Raw genomic sequence first — 13,100 nt, forward strand, 5'->3', positions numbered from 1 at the left:
TCCCTCCCTCCCTCCCTCCCTCCCTCCCTCCCTCCCTTCCTTCCTTCCTTCCTTCCTTCCTTCCTTCCTTCCTTCCTTCCTTCCTTCCTTCCTTCCTTTCTTCCTTCCATCTTCCTCCCCATTCCAGCTCAGGGACAGTCCTGCCTCACTGCCAGCTCCATTTCCTGCCACATTCTATGCATCTGCTGTCCTTACTGCCCTTTCCCTTGCTCTGGCCTCCAGATCAACAGACTCCAGTTGTCAAAGGAACCAGATTGCTGCCAACCTGTGAACTGGCCTGCCCTACCAGCAGATTCTACCTTTAAAGATGAGAGAGGGCTGTGGAAGTTGATTCATCCTGGTTATTGGACATGCTGTCCATATCATCCTTGGAAAGTCAGGCCTCAGGCCTGGACCAGAGAATGGGGGTCTTACTGCTGTGGGGAAAAGCTCAAACTGGCTTGCCTTTTGGGTTCGTTTTCTCCCTTCCTGACTGTCATTCCTTTGCTCCTGGGAATCATTGGCCTCATCCAGTACTAGGCTTAGTACTATGGACACTCAGCTCTGCTGAAGAACAGATGCAAATTTTTGTCCCGCATTCTGAAGCCAGGTTTCTTGCCTTCTCATTTTAGCTTTTTTTTATCAACAGTGTGATTGTGGATGAGCTTCTTAAGGGTCTGACTTCATTTCCTCCTACGTCAAATGAGATATTGACAGTAGTGCTTGTCTGTGAGAGATTGAGATCCTGGTTTTAGTTGTTTGCGCCTCCTTTAAGAAGTGATGCATCTGGGCACCGGGGGCTCACACCTGTAATCCTAGCTGCTCAGGAGGCTGAGATCTGGTGAGCGTGATTCATAGCCAGCCTGGGCACCAAAGCCCATGAGACCTACCTCCAATCAACTCCAGAAAACTGGAAGGGGCTCTGTAGCTCAAAGTGGTAGAGGACTAGCCTTGATCTGAAGAGCTTAGGGACAGAACCCAGGCCCAGAGTTCAAGCCCCACGACTTGACCGAAAAACAAACAAGAAACCCGTAGGAAATTGTGCATTCGTTCATTTACTGTGACTTCAGGGTGGGTAGCTTATACTTCTTCACTTTGGTCTTGGCCATGTGACTTGCTTCAGTCCATGAGAAGTGTTTGGCCTTATGACCTCTGTTGGTCTCATGCTCCTTTCATGATGATGACATGACTTTGGCAGCCTCTGAGCCTAGGGATGGGAAAGGTGGCTTAAACTCAGAGCTGACACCTAGCGTGGAGCCAACCTCAGACAGGCCTTGCTTCTATTAGCCAAACCCCTGGGCAGTCAGCAGACAGGAGAGCGAGAAATAAATTATTGTCATTTATGTTCTATCCTTATGTGTGAGTTTTTGCAGCACTTTCTAACCAGAATAGTCTCAGATACCATTATGGGATAATTGTAAGTCCAGAGCTGATTCCTGTATCCGTTTCCTATTAGCAGTATAATAAATTTTCCTCCTGATTTTTGTTCGTTTCCTTTGAAACAGGGTCTTACTATTTTGCCAAAGGTGACTTCAAACTCCTGAGCTCCAGTGACCCTTTTGCCTCAGCCTCTTAAAATACTCAAGGCTGCAAGGGTACCCCGCCATACCTGGTTTCTTTCTTCCATTTTTAAAGGTCCTTCAGACAACATTTGGGGCCACAGAATGATCCAGAATAATCTTATTGTAAGGAAATTAGTAACTTCATGTGGATTGCTGTAATGTTGCCTCTCCCAGCCCAGCTCAGGCATTGACAATCCCTCCTTATGGACCCTAAATGCTGTTTAGCTGTGGAATGGAAATGGGAGGGAGCCCCACTGACTTGAGCACAGCCTCCTCTTGAGGCTGTCCCCAGGAGAGAGTAAGATGGACAGGAGAAGGAGATGAAGTGCTTCTCATCATAGGAAACGGAGTTCCAGAGGGAGGGTTTGTACAGTACTGTTAGATCCACAGCAGGCTCCAGTGATGACATCATGGATTGTCCTCTGCAGGCCCCTCTGGCAGCAAGTTTGTGAGACAGAAGGGGTGTCGTGAAAGTGGCCTGGGCACAGAGCACAGGTTCTCCCCGCTGCTGATAAGGCTTCTGAGTCACTGTCCTAATGGGTGTCCTGCACCAGCACAGGGGACCAGCTAAGCCCCTGGGAGGCCCTAGGCCTCGAGGCCTCCTGTCTTCACGTGCCTGCCTGCTTCCATCGTGCATCCCGCAGCGCTCTCTGATCTTTCCTCACACAACAGATTGCAAGCCAAGAGCCACTTCCTGGCCTGACTGATACCAGTGATGAAGGAACTAGCTGGCTACTGTGGGTGCAGGAAAACAAAGTCCAGCCAGTGATAACTTGGAGCCATTCTCAGCTCTGCTTTGAGGGGTGGCTGTGGCTCCGTTGGGAGGTGGGGAGGGTGTGAATGGCAGAAGGGCACCTTTTGGGTAAGAACAGGAGGAGAAGTGGGTGGTTTAACCAATAGGAGGAGAGAGAATAGGCAGGGTCTGCATTTCTGAGATTCCATCAGTGACTCACTGTTATTGCAGGAAGCAGTTGTTTTCGCACCTCTGAGCTCTGGAATTTAGCCCTTTTCAAATGTTCCTGTGTCACTGACTGACCAGCTGTGTGACCCTAGACAAGGCTCCTACTTCCTCTGCCCTGTCTTGTTCCCCATGGGGTGTAAGGGTTGTATTAGCACAATGGAACTTTTGGAGAAATAATCGGAGAGGTGTGTGTGTATGTGTGCCTGACAGTGTATGCTATAGTGAATGTACATATGTGCATGTGTATAAAAACGTGTGTATATATATATATATATATATGACTGAGCATATAGCATAAAGATGTGTAAGCACATATAGTGTGTGTGTGTGTGTGTGTGTGTGTGTGTGTGTGTATGTGGTGTATGTGTTTCTGTTTCTATTCATAGAGTTTCATGCATAACTTTTATTTAAAAAAAAAAAAAAACAATCCTAGGGCTTGAACTCAGTGCCTGAGCACTGTCTCTGAGCTTCTTTTGCTCAAGGCTAGCACTCTACCACTTGAGCTACAGTGCCACTTTTTTTTTTTCTGTGTATGTGGTATTGAGGAATCGAATCCAGGGCTCCGTGCATGCTAGGCAAGCACTCTGCCACTAAGGTACATTCCCAGCCCTTTTCATGCATAGCTCTTGAGGACAGCATGACTAGTCTTTGTTTACCCTGGGTCAAGCAGGTATTCTTTTGAGAAAACTTTAAAGTTAGACCAGAGAGCTGGTCCTCAGCTGGGTCCTGAACTCTGGCCACCTCTAAGTGCCTTTTCTCCGGCACAAGCCGCTCTCAGGCCTATACTTGGGAAATCTCAGAAAGTGTGTGCAAGTGTCTTTGAAACATCTGAGTTCTGCTTCATCCAGCCCCAGGCCTCTTGAGTCAGAGAGGTCTGAATATTCCGCCAGCTGCTTGGCTGGTTGCCATGGAAATGACCGTGTGCTGCTTCTGCTCCTGGCTGGCTCCTGTATTGTCTTCACTGGATGTTAAGTTCTACTCCTTTTCCTACCCAGAATAACCTAGAGTATTCCCTCATATAAGGTATGACCTTGTAGGGGTGCTGAGTGCACAGTTAGTTTTCTGTATAGTTGTCTCCCTCCCTCCGTTATCCTATATCCCTGAGGCCAGGTGGCCTCTCCATTTGAGATCAGTCAGACCTCCACAGTCCCCCCTTCAAAATGACTTGATTCTCCTCCTGGTACAACTTCTGCTGGTTGTCCAGCCTCCCTAGATGGCCAGAGCAGCTGGTGTGTACTCAGCCTCCATCCTTCACACGTGCCACACACGGGTGTGGGGCTCTCTCATGTACTCACCATGTACTTGCTACTGTTGTGTAGCATAGATACTGGAACCCTGAAGCCAGAAAATGACCAATAACTTATAAACAGATACAGATCTCAGATCTTGAGTCCTTAACTTTTTTTTTTTTTTTGCCAGTCCTGGGCTTGAGCTCAGGGCCTGAGCACTGTCCTTGGATTTTTCTCAAGGCTAGAGCTCTACCACTTGAGCCTCAGCACCACTTCCGGCTTTTTTCTATGTATGTGGTACTGAGGAATCGAACCTGGGTCTTCATGCATGCTAGGTAAGCACTCTACCACCAGGCCAAACTCCCGGCGCAAGCCCTTTCTTGGAATGCCTTTCTTTTCTCACTCGTCCAGGATTACTTTTAAAGGTGGAGGTCCTAGTAGACTTCCCTTTAAACTGCGTGAAGATCAGCTGGCAGAGGAGTCCTATCTAATTTAACACGTAAAGCTTGTCCTTGCAGTTACAAACAAGTGCCAGAGCGTCATGTGTCCTTCCCAGATGGGGAGGTAAGGAGTGGGGTGGGCATACCTGAGAGACATGAAAACGGTGCCCTCGGAGGCACGGTGACCTGCAGCTCCAGGCTCCCCCCAGTCTGTCTGTCTCCATGCTGTCTTCAGTAGGTAAACATGTTTTCTCCTCTGCATGGTGGCATTTGTCATGATTTAAATTCCGGGTTGTCAACCTTGCAGAAAGGAGTGCAGACGTGAGTATTAAATCTTCCCTGCTGGGTGTGCAGGGCCTTGTCATTTCCAGAATATTTTCCAACCCCTCGTATCCTCACAGCCGTCTCCAGAGGTTTCCTGCTTCACAGATGAGGAAAAGCATCTGCTTAGTGGCGGGCGCCAACACCTGTCTCCTTGCAGGTACTCGGAGTCCCAGTGCCAGTTAGCTGAGCATGTGTGTTTTCCCAGGCTGTGTTGACGTGTTCTGAGAGACTCCTTGCTGTCCCTTTGGCAGATACCCTAGACTCGCTGTACCTTCCTGAGTGATGGGTGATCTCTGCCCTCAACAGGAAGCTTCTGTCTCACCCCCCTTTCTCTGCACTGCATCACCTGGTTCCTGACCTGTGGTAGGTCCTTCCAGGGGATGGATTGGACAAAGGAATTAGTGAATAACAATGTTCATTTATCAGCCCACGTCACTCTGGAAGTATTGAACACCTGTCTTGGCACCAGTTTTTCTTATTACAAAGCGCCTGTGCCAGGAAAAAAAAAATCTGAAAACACTTATTCTCATTCAGAGGTAACCGCTTAAATGAACTTCTCCATTCATCACTATTAGGGATGCTCAAAGTTCTTTTTATTTTTATTTATTTTTGCCAGTCCTGGGGCTTGAACTCAGGCTTGGACAATGTCCTTGTGCTTCCTCAAGGCTAGCGCTCTACCACTTGAGCCACAACACCACTTCCAGCTTTTTCTGTGAATGTGGTGCTGAGGAATCAAATCCAGGACTTCTTGCATGCTAGGCAAGCACTCTACCAGTAGGCCAAAGAAGTCCCCATACATTTCTACCTTAAGACATCTTTGTCACCTCAGAAAGAATGTCTGTATTCTTTAGTTATCACCTCACAACTCCTCTTCTTCCTCAGTCATCGATACCAATAATCTCCTTCCCTGATTATAGGCTGGTTTGTGGTAGACATTTCACGTAAGTGTGATACATATGATACAGTCTTTTCGTGATTGGCCTCTTCCCTCAGTTTATGTAATACTTAGCCCCCAGCGCTCTCCTCCTTCCCCCCACACCCCAGCGACATTGAGCTTGTGCTCAGACCCATCCACTCGAGTCACATCTCCATCCCTGCTGTTTGCTATTTTTGAGGTAGTATCTCGCAAGCCTTCCTGCAGTCTCCTCCACTCAACCTCCCGAGTGTCCAGGATTACAGTGTGAGCCTCCTGCACGCAGCCCATATTCCTTTCTGTGTGTTTGGAAAAATATTCCATTGGGTGGGTGCAGCCTATTGTGTTTCTTCATTCCTTTGCATTGGGTGTTTTTCCTTTGTCTGGAATACATTGCTAATTGTGCCCAGGTTTTTGCTGGCTTGTGCTTTCGTTTGTCTTAGGTATGTGTCTATCTGGAAGTAGTGCTCTTGGGTTATATGGTAATTGTTTCTTACCTTTTTACAAAACTGCTTGACTGTTTTCCAAAGTGCAGACACCAACTGCCTTTCCATTAGATGCTGTCTGTTCTTGTGTATTGGTCATGCTCAACCATTCGTGGGCATTTCTAGAACATGCGAGACTAATAGGGTGGGTCCCTCTGGGAAGTGGGCAGAAACTCTTGGGAAGTGTACAGGACAGCTCGGGGACGAGGGAAATGTTCTGCCTTGGTGCATTCAGGCGGGTTCATTTGTCAAAACTAAAACTGGACATTTCATTGTGCCTAAATTATGCCTAACCTAAAATCTCACGGAGGACATATATAGATGGAGGAATACAGGTCTCTCAATCATCATCTTACCTCCTTTCTCATGGACATGGGGCCAAGTGTGCAAGGATCTTAATTGAATGCAATTAATTATGTCTCCATAGGGAGCCTCGTTAGCACCAGAGGGGGAGCAAAGGAAGCTATTTTCCAGTCACCCAGCTAGAATTTGTCATGGCCTGGCTGGGGAGGGGCTGAGGGTGGTAGTGCCAGAGGCCCTAGGTGTAGCCCAGCTCCATTTCCCTTTGGTATGAAGATTTTTAAAAAATTGAGTCATTTTCTATTAGTTGCTTTAAAACCTAGTCTTTATTTTCATCTACGCGGAAGTGGAAACCAACTCAATTGATGTTTCTGTGTTTCAAGGCCACATTATGCACCAAAATATAGCATTTGTAAAAAGTCCCCTTGCTAAATGCCTTGATGGTAGAGACACACTGCATAGGAAACAAAGAAACGGTGAGAGTCTCCCATTGTCTATTGGAAGCTGCACGCAGTGAACATATCGGTATGCACACATAAATTAGCTCTGGGAAAGCACTGCTCTTCATCCATGTTTTTTAAAAAATTAAATTTGTACAACCTGGATAAAAATTGCATAAATTACATCATTTTATCTGTAAGCTAGAAAAAACGTATCTGACTGGGAAAATGTATAGAAGAGTATATCGTATTTGCAGTGGTAATGGGATTGTAATCTTTTTTTTTCCCCTTTATCTGTTACTTATTTTTTCTAATCACCTTTTACTGTTCATGAATTGAGTTGCTATGATATAATTTGAGTTTTTGTCAAACTAGAAAGATCTTTGGCCCCTTCTCCCTCAAGCAGAATCCCGCCTCACCACACCGACTTCCATTCTTATATGTAAAGAACTTTATGTGTGTGTACTAGGCCTGTGGATCAGTTCACGGCCTCCCACTGTCACTTGAGCCATACTTGCAGCCCGGGTTTTGGGTTTTTTTGTTTGTTTATTTGTTTGTTGCTGGTTAATTGGAGAGACAGTCTCGTGGACTTGCCTGCACAGACATACTTTCAACTCCAGTCCTCAGATCTCAGCCTTCTGAGTAGTTGAGGTGATAGGAATGTGCCACCAGCACCTAGTTAAAAACCTGAGAACTTTTAAAGCAGCACTGTACGAACACATGCCTGTACTCCAAAACATTGTGTGGCACCCTGTATACCATTTTTAGTAAGATTAAAAGGAAACTACATAAAACCTTTGTCCCCTGAGTGAATTAAGACAGCTCATTGAAGGAATTATCGAAGGTAGATCAGGTGGTATCAGACATCTCGGTGACAGGACTATTTCTGTTCCTTCCTGTCGTCCAGGTCCCTGACAGTGGTGGCCGAGTCTTGGGTGGGGCCCCTTGCTGTGTGGAAAAGGCAAACTCCAGCCCGTCAAGATCCTGAGCACTGTCAGATGGAGAGTGAACACTGTTGGCCAGGTCTGGAAGAGGGGCTCTGTACATGGTGAGTCATGGTTTGGCAAGCAAATTATAGAACACACGGTACCTGGGCTGGCTTTGAACTGCATTCCTCATAGCTCAGTCCCCTGAGTAGCTAGGATTACAGGTGTAAGCCATCAGTGACCAGCTTCTATTTAATTATCTAGCTCAGTAAGTCTGAGATGAGCACCAGTGACTAGAACATACATGCATACATATATACATCTATATACATATACTATTCTCCATATATATATAATTTATCATTGCATGTATGTATACATATATAGGTGTGTGTATACATATATTCATGTATCGAATAATTATATGTTATATGTGCATATATATGTATATATAAAAATTAACAAACTTCTAGGCCTATTTGGCCAATTAAGTGTGATACACATTGCCTAGGACTTAATCCTGTTTCACGAAGTCCTAAATTTGAGAACTGTTAGTTTACAAGCAAAAAAAAAAATAACCCCAAAAGAAACCCTGAAACTAAACAAAAAAGAAGAAAAAGCTACAGAATGGAAATGATCATGCCATATACAGAGTTTTTAATTCCATTTACCCAGCACAGCTAGGCAAACTGAAATTTGGGATACGTGTTAGTATAGATAACATGACTTCTCCTGCAAGGCAAGGTGAGAACTGTCACTGTGGATTGACGCATTGGTGGGAGCTTCCTGGAGCACTGAGTGAGAGAATTCTGAGGCTGTCTCGGGGCTCCGTGGGGTGGACTGGTGATAAAGGCAGTGACCAGAGGTGGATGTGATAACTCTGGCACCACCTGCCTTGCTCCTTGCTCACCTCCTCTCTAGTCCCTTTCTTTGGTCTCTTTGGAGAGTTTCCCCAGCCTAATCTCACCACAATTCATTAGCTCTGCTTTGTTTAGTATTCTCCTCTGTTTCCCAGAATAGAACACCAGGCCTGACTTTCAAGGTTTTATAAATTAGTCCCTAGCACACCGTGTCCGATATCTAGCATCACATTCTTTTCCTGCCTGACCGTGTTCCATCCGCAGAGCATGCAACGCCCCTCCTTACTCCAGGTCTTATAACTCCCACTCACACACATTGGTCATCCTTCACAAAAGCCTGTCAGATTTTCCTCTCAGCCCTCAGCTCCTGCAGCCCCACACTTGATTAATCCTTGTGGCGTGGCAGTCTTCTTCAGTTGTCTTATATTTCATTGCTCCACAGTTATCTAACATTCCACCTGTTGGAGTCTTCACTCTCTAACTAGGTTTTGCACTCTGGGCATGGACTTGGTTTTGCAGTTCTTCATCACAGAGCCTTTATAATCACAGGCACTTGGGAACTACGTTTTCATACAACTGGTTGACTTAGGGGTGTGGGGTAGGGAGGAGAAGAGGAAATTTATAGAGTCCTGTCAGGGTCACCCCACCTTTCTGCCTGGCTAGCTGATCCTGCCTCCCACCTGCCAGGTCAATGTTTCCCTCCATTGCCCACCCATTCACAATGTGAATGTCCTCCAGGCATTGTGCCACACACATGGAGAGGTGAGGCTGTCTGGTGTAAGCCATGACTGCACAGAGTCCTGAGACACAGGATGTCTTGGCAGGATGAGACCAGGAAATTTCCCAGGGAGACCGATCTTAGGCTGAGTCCAGAGGAAATGTAAGATTTAGCCTAACAACTGTCAGAGAAGGGCTTTGTGCAGGTCCCAGCTCTCACAGAGGCCTGGGAACCAAATAGGAGTGAACAAATGACAACAGTGCTTGAAGAAGTGATGCAGGACTGCCCTGACTCCAGGACGGGGGTCTGACCTCCTCCTTCCCACCTAAGACACATAAGACTTGTATTGCTTAGGCTATACAATCTTTTGATGTGTGCGTGCGTGCGTGCGTGCGTGCGTGCGTGCGTGCGTGTGCTGTATGTAATGATTAAATGAAGGTAAACACTTTCATCTCCTTACACATTTATCATTTGTTTGTGTTGGGAACCTTTGACCTGCACTCTTCAGTTCTTTTGTTCTGTGTTATTACGCTGGACATTGTAGTACCTGTCCTTAATCCCAGCACTCAAGAAGGTGAGGAAGCTACTCATCTCAAAACACCAAAACCTAACTTGCTGTCACCTCTAGTCAGTTACCTTATTGTGCCACAGAGCACTTAGAGCTCAATCTTGCAGCGCTAACCCACAAGCACTCGAGTCCTTAGGGTATAGGAAACGAGTCCCTGCTACCAGCTTTCTACTTACAGCCTCCTCACAGGCACACACACTAGTTTTAGGGGTCAGTTCTTTGTAATTATTTTTTATTATATTTAAGTACTTGTACAAAGAGGTCCCTGTTCAACATGTCAACTTAGGGAAATAATGCCCTCTGCTCAGCATCACCACAGCTAGTTTGAACCATTGAAAAACATCCCCACCTGGGTTTTCTGCCTTTCAGTTTTGATGACAGCTTCTCCTACTTAATGCGTCCTGTCTCTGTAAGTCCCCATCTCTTGCTTTCCTTTTCACTCTCTTTATTTCTGTCATCTTCATTCCAAGGACAAAGCACTGACACAAGGCTCTGCCCTGGTGAAACCTCATGGGGTGGTGCCACAGAGGGAGCTAGAAGGAGAGATTGCACGCGAGACAGGAAGTGTGGGAGGGGGAGGGGGAAGTCTTACATACCCACTTCATACTAACTGCTCTGAGAGCAGCAACCCCAGTGACCTTTCACTAGGTTCTGCTCCTGAAGGCCTCCATACCTGTCACCATCAGAGCACTGAGGACCAAGCGTCGAGCCTATGAGCCTTGGAGGACATGCTCAGAGCACATGCAGACTCCAGCCGTCCAGTGTTGGTGCCGGCCATAGCTCCTGTCTGTTGCCTGCTTTGTGCCCTACTGGTGGATCCTAGTTCCCTTGGCCCAGTTTTGTAATGAACACTTGCACACCTGTTTGTGGACTGTGGGAGCATTTCTCTGGTGTGGACCCAGCTCTGATACAAATGAGTCATAGCACACATGCACGTGTAACTTCACAAGTGCTGGTACCTCATGCCCAGAACGACTGCCAGTTTACTACACCTCCATCAGCCGTGCTCAAGGGTTTCAGTTTGCCGTGACTTCTCGTAGCATCTGGTATCATTGTCATGTACGGAGAGGATGCATTTGATCATGTGATTGTGCCAGGCACTGGGTTTATTCTTCTGATCTAAGGCCTCGCCTTGCTACCGTCTTGCTTCTTTTTGCATCCTCATCAAAAAACAAAAACAAAATCAGGTCAGCAAAGGGAACCTTTCCACTTCAAATCTCTGTTTTCTACTGGGGACCCAGCCTCTTCAGTAGCAAGGATTGCAGGTGTGAGTCACTGGTATCCAGCTCAAAGAAACTAATTCTGAAGCAATGCCCAATGGTTATAATTTATTGCGTGTTGTGGAGGGCTTTCTGCTCCTGGTCTCCTAGAAGCCTGTCTGCCCTCCCTGAGTTTGTCTGCAGTGTGGCCACATCCTGGACTCTACCCTGGCAGTTGCTGGAGTCTTAGGACATTTGTTAGTAGAGTTGTCCTTGGCAAGTAACTTGGCTTTTCTGACCTGTGGCTTTCACATTTGTGTACCAAGAAGAAAAGTACTGTTGTTACAAATAGATTAGTAAACCTATCAATGGCTTTCTTTTCTTTCTTTCTCTCTTTCTTTCTCTCTTTCTTTCTCTCTTTCTCTCTCTCTTTCTTTCTTTCTTTCTTTCTTTCTTTCTTTCTCTCTTTCTTTCTCTCTTTCTTTCTTTCCTTTTTGGTCAGTTGTGGGGCTTGAATTCTGGGCCTGGGAGCTGTCCCTGAGCTCCTCAGCTCAATGCTACTGCCCTACCCCTTGAGCCACAGTGCCACTCCACTTCCAGTTTTCTAGTGGTTAATTGGAAATGAGTGTCATGGACAGGCATGAGCCACTGTGCCTGACTTTTTTTTTTTTTTTTTTTTGGTATGTGCCAATACTGAGTCTTGAACTTCTGTCCTTGTGCTCTCATGTGGTGTTTCTTTCACTTGAACCATACCTCTACTTCTGGCTTGTTGCCTGATAATTGGAGAAAAGAGTCTCATAGACTTCTTTCTGGGCTGGCTTTGAGCCTCCATCCCCAGATCTCGGCCTGCTGAGAAGTGAGGAGGCTCATAGCTGGGTTCTCACCAGTAGCAGCTTGGCCAGTTTTGCTGGTTAGGGCTGAGTTTCTGCATGAAGCTTCCTCTCCCAGTTTATATAGTTGCTGCTAGTTCTAACAGTGTGAGAAGTCCTCTCCATCCCTCTTCACACAGGGTAGGTACCAAGATTCATCTTCTCGAGCATCCTGAGAGCATTCTGAGAGATGTGGCAACTACAATCTCCTTTGTGTTTTCCCTCCAGATGAGAAAACTGCTTCTCAGAGACGTGAAGAAACTCAGAGGTCACACCACTAAGGCAAGTTCAATGTCATCATCAAAAGCTATGAGCTGATAGGTAAGTATGGTCTTCCTAAGGTGGAATGTATCCTGGGCTGGTGATGGGAGAATTACGCGGCCAGTAAACTCTCCTCTCCCCTCCCCTTTTTTCCTCCCCTCCCTCCCTCCCTTCTTTCCGTCCTTCCCTCCTTTGAGATTTGAATCCTTCTTCTTTTCAGGAGACTGTGATGAACTAGTAGGAAGCAGACATAGGAGTTACACTGGACCAGAGAGAATTCAACACTTTCTTCCAAAAGACTTCAAAAAAATCTATAGAACTGGAACACTGAGCCTGGAAACTTACCCTATGGAGAACACCATCCCCTCCCCTTCTCACCCCTGTCTCCTATCACCCCAGACACATTTCATTACTGATTTGGTCACTGCTGAGCTGTCTTTATTGAGTGTGGTTTTTGACAGAATAGTGGGTGTGAAAAATTTTTTTTCAATTAAACTTTCTTGTTGGACTGCCTTGGTTTTAAAAGGATTTCATTAGGATGATAATTATACAGCAGTGGCTACAAGGAGAGATTTGCCCTCAATTTCAGCTCTTAGGTAATTCATATCAAATGCTTCATATCTTCCTCTCTGAATGAATCATCTCTCTGAGACAGCTGTGTATAGCCATTTTCTTTCTCCAACTCCAGGCTTCCCATGACTTTATTTTTAGAAATTCACATGAAAACCAGCAATTGTGGTAGAGGCCATTTCTGGCCCAGCAAAGCCAACCAGGTATACTGATAGAAACCGCGTATGATCAGGTGCCTTTAAAGAGTATCAACCTCTCTGTTTGTGAGGCCAAGTAGTTGAGCGCTTCAAATCTCATCCTTTGTACCACGACACTTCAAACTCTAAAATCAAGACACAGTGAAGGTTCCTTTTAAAAATCACCAAGATTTGTGTGGCGGCCATTAATCACTGTTTCAAGATGGGAGCCGGTGCAGAATTTCCTGGGGACCCTGCTTTGCCTTCTGGATTTCCCCATGAAGCACGAAGATCATCTTTACTTCTGTATTTTGCCTTGT

The 13,100-nt window shown here is 46.1% G+C and overlaps 1 long non-coding RNA gene across 4 annotated transcripts in view; it reads left to right on the forward strand.

The window, feature by feature from the left end:
* Positions 1-12,851, forward strand: part of LOC150059240 (uncharacterized) — a 168,788-nt gene extending 155,937 nt beyond the window's left edge. For 2 of the 4 annotated variants that reach the window (XR_016536617.1, XR_016536618.1), the window contains exons 6-7: positions 12,002-12,094; positions 12,255-12,851. This is a non-coding gene — a long non-coding RNA (uncharacterized LOC150059240). Of the gene's footprint in view, positions 1-4,579; positions 4,653-7,540; positions 7,682-12,001; positions 12,095-12,254 lie in introns of those variants that run through there. The other 2 variants (XR_016536616.1, XR_016536615.1) reach the window with 2 other exon arrangements.
* The last annotated feature ends 249 nt before the right edge of the window (positions 12,852-13,100 follow it).

The sequence above is a fragment of the Megascapheus bottae genome, chromosome 9 (assembly GCF_031878675.1).
Source record: "Megascapheus bottae isolate mThoBot1 chromosome 9, mThoBot2.hap1, whole genome shotgun sequence".
In the NCBI taxonomy this organism is placed as follows: domain Eukaryota; kingdom Metazoa; phylum Chordata; class Mammalia; order Rodentia; family Geomyidae; genus Megascapheus; species Megascapheus bottae.